The sequence below is a fragment of the Oncorhynchus mykiss genome, chromosome 17, assembly GCF_013265735.2.
Source record: "Oncorhynchus mykiss isolate Arlee chromosome 17, USDA_OmykA_1.1, whole genome shotgun sequence".
NCBI lineage: Eukaryota > Metazoa > Chordata > Actinopteri > Salmoniformes > Salmonidae > Oncorhynchus > Oncorhynchus mykiss.
This window is the reverse complement of record NC_048581.1, coordinates 27952749-27964841: the sequence shown is the minus strand read 5'-3', so window position 1 is coordinate 27964841 and position 12093 is coordinate 27952749. Positions and strand designations below refer to the sequence as shown.

At 40.9% G+C, this 12093-nt stretch overlaps 1 pseudogene; it reads left to right on the top strand.

Annotated features, from left to right (window-relative positions):
- Nucleotides 1-85: 85 nt before the first annotated feature.
- Nucleotides 86-4897, top strand: LOC110493601 (annotated as a pseudogene).
- Nucleotides 4898-12093: the final 7196 nt, after the last annotated feature.

The window sequence follows — 12093 nt, the reverse complement described above, 5'->3', positions numbered from 1 at the left end:
CTACAGGTTATTTGTTGGATAGACTGTTCTTCCTAGCAAAAGATTCGTGATTTTTTTATTTTGTTAATAATGTAATAGGCATATAAAAATGTGTTTTAGCCTATTTTTTGTTTTCGAGATGACTACCGAATTTATAAATCGAATGGAGAGCTCTCTTGAAGGTGATTTTCTCACTCCCACTAAGATTTGCTCACTCCCACTTCAATTAGTTTGACCAATTTCCTAATAATGATTTTCTATCTACAAACGGACACCCTTAACTGTCATTATCTGCGACAGTAGTTGAATTTGACGTGATTTATTCCGTGTGATATTAACACTGTTAAACTTATGAGACCTTTTTAGGGTTCTCAAGATTGCCTCCCACCCAGGACCAAACACTTGCCAGCAGCTATTTTTAACCAGAGATTAAGTTCAGAAACAGTGATACCCTCACCGTTTACAGTAAGTGGACTACTATAGCCCTACAACTATTTTGATCGATATCTTTCTATTTTGAAAATGCTAAAATAAAATAACTGGAATTACATCTGATATGACTTAGCAGATAAACTTTCAACCGCCCATGTGCAAAATCTACAGTCATTTTCAATATGGTGCGATTTTCAGAAGTGTTTTATAAACCCAGGAGTTGACAACTTTTTGATAGATTTTAGAGTTAAAGTTATAGTGCAGGTGCAGTGAATTATGGGACAAGCCTACTCCTGGACTAAAAAGCATTGTCAAGGGAGATCTCATTTGAAAGTGCTTTATTAGTACATTAATATACTTAATCTGGGTCTGCAGCACATTGAACAATTACCCAGATCAGGATGGAAATCAACTGCCATACAATAAACTGTAGATCAGAATGTTCCTTAAAAAGCTACATTTTATAATATACCATGTCATGATTTGACACCTGAGCTGAGACCTGCATAGGACACTTTTGAATTTATCTGAACAATGTTAGCTGTCATGATTTGAAGCTAGAATCCTTAATTGTAACAATAACAAAGCGGTTGCCCTGCCTGTTTTGGCAAAAGCTGAGGGTTGGGCCTGGAGAAATGTAACCACTCAAATTATTGACCATACATGATATAGGACTGACCATACATGATATAAAAATAATAGTTATAACCATGTTTTGAGGCTGTAAAATGTTTTACATTTATGTTGTTTATAAACATTGGCATAAAACAAGATAATATTTGGGGTTTTGATGGAGTACAACAGTTAATCAAAGCTCACCAGGCATATACACTGAGTATACCAAACATCAGGAACACCTTCCTAGTACTGAGTTGACTCCAATTCTTCCCACGGTTGTGTCAAGTTGGCTGGATGTCCTTTGGGTGGTGGACCATTCTTGATACGCATGGGAAGCTGTTGAGCGTGAAAAAACGATCAGCGTTGCAGTTCTTGACACAAAACGGTGCCCCTAGCACCTATTATCATACTCAGTTCAAATGCACTTACATTTTTTGCCCTTTCAATCTCAGAATGGCACACATACACAATCCATATCTCAATTGTCTCAAGGCTTAAAAATCCTTCTTTAACCTGTCTCCTCCCCTTTATCTACACTAATCGAAGTGGATTTAACAAGTGACATCAATAAGGGATCATAGCTTTCACCTGGATTCACCTGTTCAGGCGATGTCATGGAAAGGGCAGGTGTTTTTAATGTTTAGTATAATCAGTGTATAAGTTGTATTCTTGAAGAATCAATGGGTATATATCATTAATTTATAAGTCCAAAAATGTATGTAGCAAATAAGGATTCTAGCTTTAACGTACACTGCTAGAAATATTTGTATTAACATAATAACAATAATAACAATGAAAACACAATAGCATAGCTAATAGCATCTGAGCACCTCGACCCCGGCTCTCAACAGCATCCCTATTGGCTGACATTTGACCCGAGCCACCATGCCTTAGTCCTTAGCAGGGAGCAAAATCCAAATGGCTGAAGATCACAAAGTCTTGGTAGTAAGAAACATTGGTTTGAGGGATATAAAAAGGATTGAAGGTGGAACACATCTCAGACTCATTTTTATTGTTTCATTTTAAATGAGTAGCCTAAGTTGACTGAAATCCATCTGCAAGATTCAGTGCATTAAGGTATATATTTCTTGATCATTGATCTTCTGGGACCAGATCTGTGTAGTTGGTGATTAGTAAAGTAGTTTTACTGTACTTATCTTCAATAGAGACCCTGTAAAGTACTTTGAGACAGAAATCCTTTCTAAACTGCATCTTCTTATTTCTCAGAGGAAATGAGAGAGTTATTGGGCCAATACATCTCAGACACCCTCAGCTATATCCACACAGTGGAGAAATTCTGTGACAGGCATCCAAGGTGGATCCTGCAAAGAAAGGAGGAACAATCCAAGATGAAGAACATCAAGGAAATGTCAGACAGAATCAATCTTAAATTCAGCCGAGTCTTGAATGCAGAAGACAAGACCAAGGCATTGGGAGAGTTCACGAAAGACTATCTGACCCAGGTGACTGCAAACCGTAGGCTTAAGGAGCTGGAGAAGGAGCTGGAAGCTGTACTGAAGGACACTCTCAAGGGTACTGGAGAGGTTGGACTGCTTCATGGATGCTGTGGAGAGGCTGGTGGTCACCTCTCTGTTTGTATTTGCCGATGAAAACCGGTTGTGTCCTCTGCCTCAGGGGAGGGAACAAGCAAATGTCCGAGCTGTCATCACCTCCGCTAGAATGGCCTGTCCTCTCCTTATCCACTTTAAGAGGGACGCTTCAGCCTTCTTTTCCCCATGCCTCCTCAATGTGGAGGTGCCGTACGAGCACCTGGAAAATTACATACACATCTCTGAGAAGCTGTGTGAGAGAATGGGATTGGGAAATGCGTAAGTGGAAATCAGTTGAAATTATTTACAACAATATTCAGATCAAATCAAAATACTTCAGTATGACACCATATATATTTTTCTAAAATATTTGTTCTCAGTAAACTTTCACACAAAATATATATCAGTATACTATTATCAAATGTATTACCTCATATAAAAAATGTAAGTGCTCTGAAAGAGATTGAACCATGTTACATGTATGCTCCCTCTATTATTGCTGAATAAATATTTTATAAATAACACTTTTTATATCTATTTCTTATAGGAAAATCATTTTGTGGAGAGTAGTCTGACAAAATCATCATTAGAAAACGATTTTGCAGAGAGAAGAATGACAACTTGATGATTGACACCAGCCCTGAAGTGAATGAAAGGTCCATGCAGAACATGTTTAACCATTTGTGCCATTTGAGTGATATCAGGTAAACCTTTCCAGTTTTGTTTTATGTTACATTTGCAAATACTAGCTTACTAACACTGAGGGCATTCATTTCTGATCATCATCAATTCCAGCAACATGTTTCAATGTCTCTGATGGAAAAAGTGGAATATGTTCCTCCTGCTAGGATGGACCAGCACCTCAGACTGACGTTCCTGTTCCAGGACTCTGCCCTGCACTTCATTGGTCTGTTCAGTCAGTGCCACTCCAGAATGCTGGACTTTCTAATAGAGTTGGAAAAGAGAGCTGTCAAACTAGAAGAGATGAAGTTTGGGTCTGATATCTCCAGTGTGGTAGGCAGTGCAGTGGGGGCGACAGGAGGGGCTCTGACCATAGCAGGCCTTTGTCTTGCCCCTGTTACTGCTGGGCTGTCACTGGGGCTCACCATCGCAGGGCTTGGAATGGGTGTGACCAGTGGGGTCAACAGTCTAACCACTGGTGTCACAGAGATAATCTTTAACAGATACCACAGTAAGGAAGCCAATACAGTCTTTCAACATTTCATAGAGGACATCCAAATATTCTGGGGGAGTATGGAGAAGGTGGCCAGCAGAATTCTTCCTGTTGTGGGGCATAATAGGCAGGCATTAATGGTTGTAGTGATTATGTGAAAAGGTGGTACGAGTTTAGGAAAGAAGATTAATGCCATAGTGAAAAATACCTCCGCAATAGACACCCTAAAGGGAAAAGGTGTGGTCATGGGTGCAGGCAAGGTGGGACTCCAAGAGGGCAGATTTACCTGACATTGGGATGCTGGCACAAGGCACTCCGCTCCACTCCACTAAGACATTAAGGCGATGTAACGTGGCCTCAAATGCCCTAATCATTGGCCTGGACGTCATCAATATCTGTACAGACAGTGTCAGCCACGCCAAATGCAGCAAGAGATCCCAGCTCATCCGAGCCAGAGCAGCATGACTCACTGTGCCGAGGCATCTGGAGGTTCAGAAAGAGTCAGAGAATCCTGGAGAAATCATTTTACCTCATGGGGGAGACAGAGACTCTGGAGCCACCTTTTGAGAAGATGGGACTTCTGGAGCCACCTGGAAAGGAGACAGAAAAAGGTATAAAACTAAGTTAAATGCTTTTGCCCTCAAACTGCCACTTATATAGGGTGTCGAAAAGTGCCGGAAGCGGATGCGGGGTAATGACAATGGACCTACATGTATACAGTCTCTTCACTCTGTCCAGCTCACTATCACAGAAACAAAAGCTAGACAGTCAGGGAGCATTGAAAATTCCAAAAACATAGGACTATTTAAATGTGGCCCTCAGACTTCGTTAAAGACTCAATGTGGCCCACAGGAGAAAATTAGTTTTTCACCCCTGCTTTACAGCAATGTTGAGTAATATTATTTGCATGCATTAGCAAGAAACATAGTTCCACTGAGTCCTACTTTCACAAAACTGGCATTGCTATTGGTTAATTCATTGCTTTTCCTTTGTCTCTATGTTTTTGCAGCTGGATACGAGCATGGTGTTGCAGTTACTGTTAGCATGTGAAATGGAGAAAATGAAGCCTGTGCATCACTTCTACTAGTTTTTCTTTGTGTGGATTTTAAGATTACTGTGGATTGGTTAATAAAATGGATAATTATTATGATATGAAGTTTCTCAGATTTATGAATGGAAGAGAATTACATTTTTATCCATATGCACTTTATCACGTTTCAGGTAAGATCCAGATGCAGACGTCAAAGTAACAACCGTTTATTAATCCAACAGGGACAGGCAAAAGACAGGTCAAGGGCAGGCAGAGGACAGTAATTCAGATAGGTGGGGCAAAGATACAGGATGGCAGACAGGCTCAGTGTCAGGGTAGGCAGAGGTCAGTAATCCAGATAGGTGGGGCAAAGGTACAGGATGGCAGACAGGCTCAGTGTCAGGGTAGGCAGAGGTCAGTAATCCAGATAGGTGGGGCAAAGGTACAGGATGGCAGACAGACTCAGTGTCAGGGTAGGCAGAGGTCAGTAATCCAGATAGGTGGGGCAAAGGTACAGGATGGCAGACAGGCTCAGGCTCAGGACAGGCAGAAAAGGTCAACACCGGGAAAACTAGAAAACATGAACAATGGAGAGACAGGAACAGAGGGGAAAACCGCTGGTAGGCTTGATGAAACAAAACGAACTGGCAACAGACAAACAGAGAACACAGGTATGAATACACAGTGGATAATGGGGAAGATGGGCGACACCTGGTGGGGGGTGATGACAATCACAAAGACAGGTGAAACAGATCAGAGTGTGACACATTTAGGATAATTACAACTTGATTCAAACTGACCTTTTATGGGCTGCGTTCACCAGGGCACAACATTGTGGAACATTCTGATAGAAATATAGTATGTATAACAAACATGCGTCTCTAACATGTAGAATATGAAATGTCTATCTACAGTGCCTTCAGAAAGTATTCATACTTCTTGACTTATTCCACATTTACAGCCTGAATTCAAAATGGATAGACCTGTTTCTCACCCTTCTACACACAATACCTCATAATGACAAAGTGAAAACATGTTTTTAGAAATGTTTGAAATACAGAAGTCTCCTTTACACAAGTATGCACACCCCTTTGCTATGACACTTCAAGTTGAGCTCAGGTGCATCCAATTTCCTTTGATCATTCTTGAGGTGTCACTACTTGATTGGAGTCCACCTGTGGCCAATTCAATTGTTTGGACATGATTTAGAAAGAAACACACCTGTCTATATAAAGGTCCCACAGTTGACAGTGCATGTCAGAGCAGAAACTATTCCATGAATTTCAAGGAACTGTCCATAGATTGCTGAGATATAATTGTGATGAGGCATATATCTGGGAAAGGGTATAAAACAGTTTCTAGAGTGTTGATAGTTTTCCAAGAGCACAGTGGTCTCCATCATTGGGAAATGGAAAAAATATGGAACTACCCAGACGCTGCCAAGAGCTGGCCGTCCAAACAAACTGAGCAACTGGGCAAGAAGGACCTTGGTCAAGGAGGTGACCAAGAACCCAATGACCACTCTGACAGAACTACAGAGTTATTTGGCTGAGATGGCAGAACCTGCCAGAAGGACAATGGTCTCTACAGCATTTTACCAATCTGGGCTTTATGGGACATTGGCCAGATGGAAGCCATTCCTGAGAAAAAGGCAGATGACAGCACCCCTAGATTTGGCAAAAAGGCATGTAAAAGAGGCAAAAGATTCTGTGGTCTGATGAGACAAAAATTGAACTAATTGGCCAATACGCAAAGTGCTACGTCTGGAGAAAACCAGGCACAGCTCATCACCCGTCTAACAACATCCCTACCGTGAAGCATGGTGGTGGCAGAATCATGCTATGGGGATGCTTTTTCAGGGGCAGGGACTAGGAGACTGGTAAGGATAGAGGGAACAATGAATGGAGCCAAATACAGGCAAATCCTTGATGAGAACCTGCTTCAGAGTGCAAATGACCTTAGACCAGGGAAAATATTTATGTTCCTACAGGACAATGACCCCAAGCATACAGCCAAAGCAATGCTGGAATGACTTCAGAACAAGTTTATGAAAGTCCTTGAGTGACCCAGACAAAGGCCTGACTTGAATACCATTGAATATCTGTGGAAAGACTTGAAGATTGCTGTTCACTGTCACTCCCCATCTAATTTAACAGAGCTTGAAAAAATATTTAAGGAAGAATGGGCAAAATCCTCAAATCCAAATGTGCAAAGCTGATGCATACATACCCAAGACGACTTAAAGTTGTAATCGCCACCAAAGATGTTCTACAAAGTAGTGACTCAGGTGTGTGAATACTTATGTAAATGAGATATTTCTGTACTTAATTTTCAATAAAGGTGTAAATAATTTGTACACATTTTTTTCACTTTGTCATTATCGGTTATTGTGTGTAGATGGGTAAAAACAAATACTTCATCAATTTTGAATCCACGATGTAACAAAGTGGAATAGGTCAAGGGGTGTGAATACTTTCTGAAGGCACTGTATCTGTGACAATACTAGTTGTACTAATTGAATGCGGCTGTTCTAGGCCAGATTCTAGAACTTGTCACTGTATTCTAATGTTGATGTAGTGTAACAATTTGATTGTTTCAAAAGAGTTTCATCCCCATTATATTGTTGATCAAATCTAATACACAGTAAATTCAGCATGGTAATTCCATGTCTGAATCTCCTGAATTATATTGGGTATGTACTGCCCTCTAGTGTCTTTTTGAATACTTACATGACAAGTCTTGCTGTTATTGAGTGTTATTCATGGAAGAGAAGATATGTGCTGATAAAAGTGCATTCATTATTTTCTAGTTAAGTAATGTGTAAATATCCATATTGAGTTCAAGTGCATGATAAAACAATTTCTTTATAAAATAATTGTGAATACCGTTTCTGTAATTGTCTCCCTGAGATTGGTTTTAATCCATTGCACACAGGAATGTGGTGTTGGCTAAAAACAAAATAAATAAAGAACCAAGATGTATGATGGCATTAACTCAAAATTGGGGTGCTATCTGTTGTATGTGTGTGTGTGTATGTGCTCATGTGTGTGCGTGCCTGCGTCCGTATGAGTGTCAGATTATTGACCCCTTCTCAGCTGGATTCCATTGTCTATTTGGTGGGCACCAGCACACAGAGCACTTGTATGAGGAAGAAAGGAGATTATTGGAGCATAATAATATGATGAGCAGGGAAGTTTCAGGGGCCTCCACATTGGGATGCTTCTATTTTCAGTTCAGTTCTTACTGGGGTTGACATTTGGATCAGTCTGAATACAAGGTTTGAGTCGATTCTATTACAACTCAATATATTCAAGACCTTGATATTCAATACATCAATATATTGGAAATGTGCCTATCATTCCAATTTGGAGAGTGGACATCAAATGCACAGAATTACAGTTAACTCCAACATTTGTGGCACCCTTAAAAAATGGCTAATTATATTTTATACTAATACAATTGCAAAGAAAAATACATTTTTAACAAGTAATACATTTTATTCTCAAAAAGATAGGTGTCAAAACATTTTTGGAGGTGACTATAAATAGGACTAACCTATAGAATTGTAGGATATGGTGTCAAATGTTTTATTTTATTGAACCTTTATTTAACTAGGCAAGTCAGTTAAGAACAAATTCTTATTTACAATGACGGTATACCCTAACCCGGACGATGATGGGCCAATTGTGCGCCGCCCTATGGGACTCCCAATCACGGCCGGTTGTGATACAGCCTGGAATCAAACCAGTGTCTGTAGTGATGCCTCTAGCACTAAGATGCAGTGCCTTAGACCACGTTGCCACTCGGGAGCCCCCAATAATTGTAGATTTGGAGACCAAGTTCTGTAATTTTCCAACTTCGGCCCTTGGAGTGGCCAAGCCATCTTCCTCACTATGTGTGGGAACAAGATACACTTGCGTTCAATACCAGGCAAATGTATAAAAAAAACTCCAAAAGATAGGTGTAAAAATTATTGGCACCCGTTTTCAAAACTCCGGCACCCTTTATAGGATAACGACACTGAGCCTTTTTCTAAAATGTTTTATGAGTTTGGGGAAGACATTGGGAGGGATCCATACAAAATCTTTCCACATCCTTGATATCCTTCAGTCTGTGCTTATGGACTGCTCTCTTCAATATAAACCACAGGTTTTCAATGTGGTTTAAGGCCCGGAAACTGAATTGGTCATTGGAAAATGTAGATTTTGTGGTCAATTTACTATTTATTTGTGGATTCTGATGTGTGCGTGTGGTTATTGTCTTGCTGGAAGATCCACTTGCGGCCACATTTCAGCCTCCTAGCAGAGGCAGCCAGGTTTTGGGCAAAAATGTCCTGGTACTTGGTAGAGTTTAGTGGAAGCAAAACAGTCCCATAATAAAGATCCACCACCATATTTTACAGTAGATATGAGGTTATGTTCTGCATGTGCATCCTTCTTTCGATGCAAAAGCCACCACTGGTTTGCGTGGCCAAAGAGCTCTATTTTCGTGTCATCGGACCATAACACTGGTTCCAATCCAAGGACCAAGGCCGTTTAGAAAACTCCAGGCATTTACATTTGATTGTTGCTCTCAAAGTTTTTTTCTGGCAACCCTTCCAAAGAACCAATTGGCATGGAGGTGGCATGTCATTGTAGATTTGGAGACTTGGTGACCCGAAGATGCCACCAAGTTCTGTTATTCTCCAACTTTGGCCCTTGGGTTCTTCTTTGTCTCCCGAACCATCTTTGTCACTGTGCGTAGGGACAAGATACACTTGTGTCCAATACCAGGCAAGTTTACCACTGTTCCAATTGTTGGTAATTGTGGTAAGTGGTATATTTGTGTCTTTAGCAATTTTTTCACACATTGCCTAATTTTTTGTACATTGTACAATCAATTAGTGAGAGAGGGCCTTAAATATCACATTTATTTGTATATATCCCCTGTACAGATAAATCCCATAAAAATGTGTTCCTGTTTCAGTCATGTCTTTGGTCACATAGCTAGCTATTCGCTGGCGTAAGTGGAGACACTTCAGGCTGAGGAGTATGTTTTTACACATCCCCATGTGCTACATAGGTGCCAGTCAGACAATTTTTATCCAAAGAATGCAACACACTTCGAAAGGCAGTGACCAACGCTGGACATCGACTTGACAAGCTTGACATTGAGACAAACATGATGCAAGACTTTGTGCTCACTGAGTCACACAGAGTATTTGCGCATGTGCACGGGTGCAATTCACGCTGCTACAATGAGGGTAGCTACAGTACCACAACAGCAGAAAAGTTTAGCCTCGCACTTCAACGCTTCTGATTGTTGCGGAAAACCCACTACTACGGTTAACTTTGTGCATCTACGTCATCTCGCGTCATCTCACGGAGTCTACCTTTTAACCTAACCTAATCTATAATCTGACCCATCACCTTATGCATTACTGCCCCCAGTGACAAGAAGTGACATCCCAAATACACATAAACTATACAACACATAAATGGCTCCTAGCCTCCCACATATAGGCTACTTTCTGTCCCTAACACTAAAACTAAAACTAAATAAAAACGAATAAAGTGAATCTGAAAACTAACTGAAAATAAACTGAATTTCAAATAATATTAAAACCAATAAAAATAAAAAAACGATTTAAAAACACAAAACTATAATAACCTTGTTATATACAGTATTTTTTGCTCATCTTTATCAAGGCTGCAAATAATTTGAGGTGACTGTATAGTGTAGTTCTGTGTCAATAGTATCCATTTTTTATTCTGTCTCTGTGGCCTCTCACAGTGAAGTCAGAGACAAGGTCACCTTGGAGCGGCCATGATGGCACCAGGCAGTCTTTTTGGAGGAGAGAGCAACAGGTCAACCAAACACAAAGCACACTCTTCTCTCTCTCAAGCTGCTCCTTTGGAGGACAGAACAGAGAGAGGGAAAACCCTTCTTCGAGGGGGATAGAGGGAAAGGAGTAGGGAGGGAGGAGGGGAGAAACAAGGGGGAGGTCCTAATTCACAATAGAGTTGAGGGAAAAAGACGTCAGAAGCGTCACGCGTCATTGAGTCAGCCGAGATGGTTTGGTTTACGTAAAGCGTGAGGGTGACGTGCTGGGGACTGCAGAGAAGGGGGATATTTAACACCTTCAAGACCAGGTATGACCAGTAATGTTGAGTTTTGTTGCATCAGATCATCAGAAATTGATACGGTGTTTCAGTCCTTGTGTTTTATACCATTGATGGGGCATTTTCTTGTGGTTCAAACTTGAAGGTCAAAAGACAAAAGAAAGGTGACTGTCATAAGCAGCTGTAATATTTTGAGAAATGTACATTTTAGTGACATTTCAAAACAGAAAGAAATATAATTCTGATGGAATGGTACACATCACATATGAGCTGTTTTGGTAAATCGGTATTGATTAATTGTTTGACAAAAAACGATAGGATGGCATTCATAATATTCAAAAACAGTGACATACAGAACTTCTCCTCAAGATTTCTGCCCGCTTCTATTCAATACAACAGTTGGTGAGAGTGGTGAGATGCTTTCAAATTCTTCTCTACCTCAAGACCACGTACGTCAAGCACTCAAGTCTTTAGATACATTTTTTCATCCAGACTCTTCACTGAATCATCTCTGACTTGATACATTGTCTGTTTTATAAAGGACCCCACCAAATATCCAAACCCATCCTAAATTTCAAGAGGTTGACCTCATCAATACAATTATGAAAAATAACTTGCGATGTCCACTGGTTCCACTTTGGAGAGAGGTCACAGGGTCACAGACTACATCACATAAAACGTTGATGGGGCAATAGAAGTAGAATAGGTGTCACTAACACAAACACTCAACTCAGAGACCTTAACCTAAAGTATATTTCTATATATGTCCCTAGAGCTGTGAGGGTGCCCTTCAGTCACCTACAATCATCCAGCTGATGCCCCAGCATGAGGATGGTGATGCAGAGGAGAGGAATGACATCATCATGTGATTGCCCTCCTACTTGCACGTCCTCCCCTGGGTACAGACATGCCGGCCGGGAGTCTCTCCCTCTCTTTTTCTCTATCCCTCTCTTTCAATGACTCTCTCTCTGCTGCTTCGTGGAGAGGGGTGGGATACTGTATCAACCAAGCCTCCACTTCCTCCCTTATCCATTTCTCTTGCAATCCCCCTTTCCCTCCCACCTCTCTCTCTCTTCCTATCCCCCATTCTTCTCTCCTCCTTTCCTGAGCTGAAGGAGAAGCCCTCAGCCCCCCCTCCCCTTGCCATACTCGGCTGAGCCAATCAGTGTACGGTGGGGGCAGGGCTTAACTGACCACCATTCCAGTGCA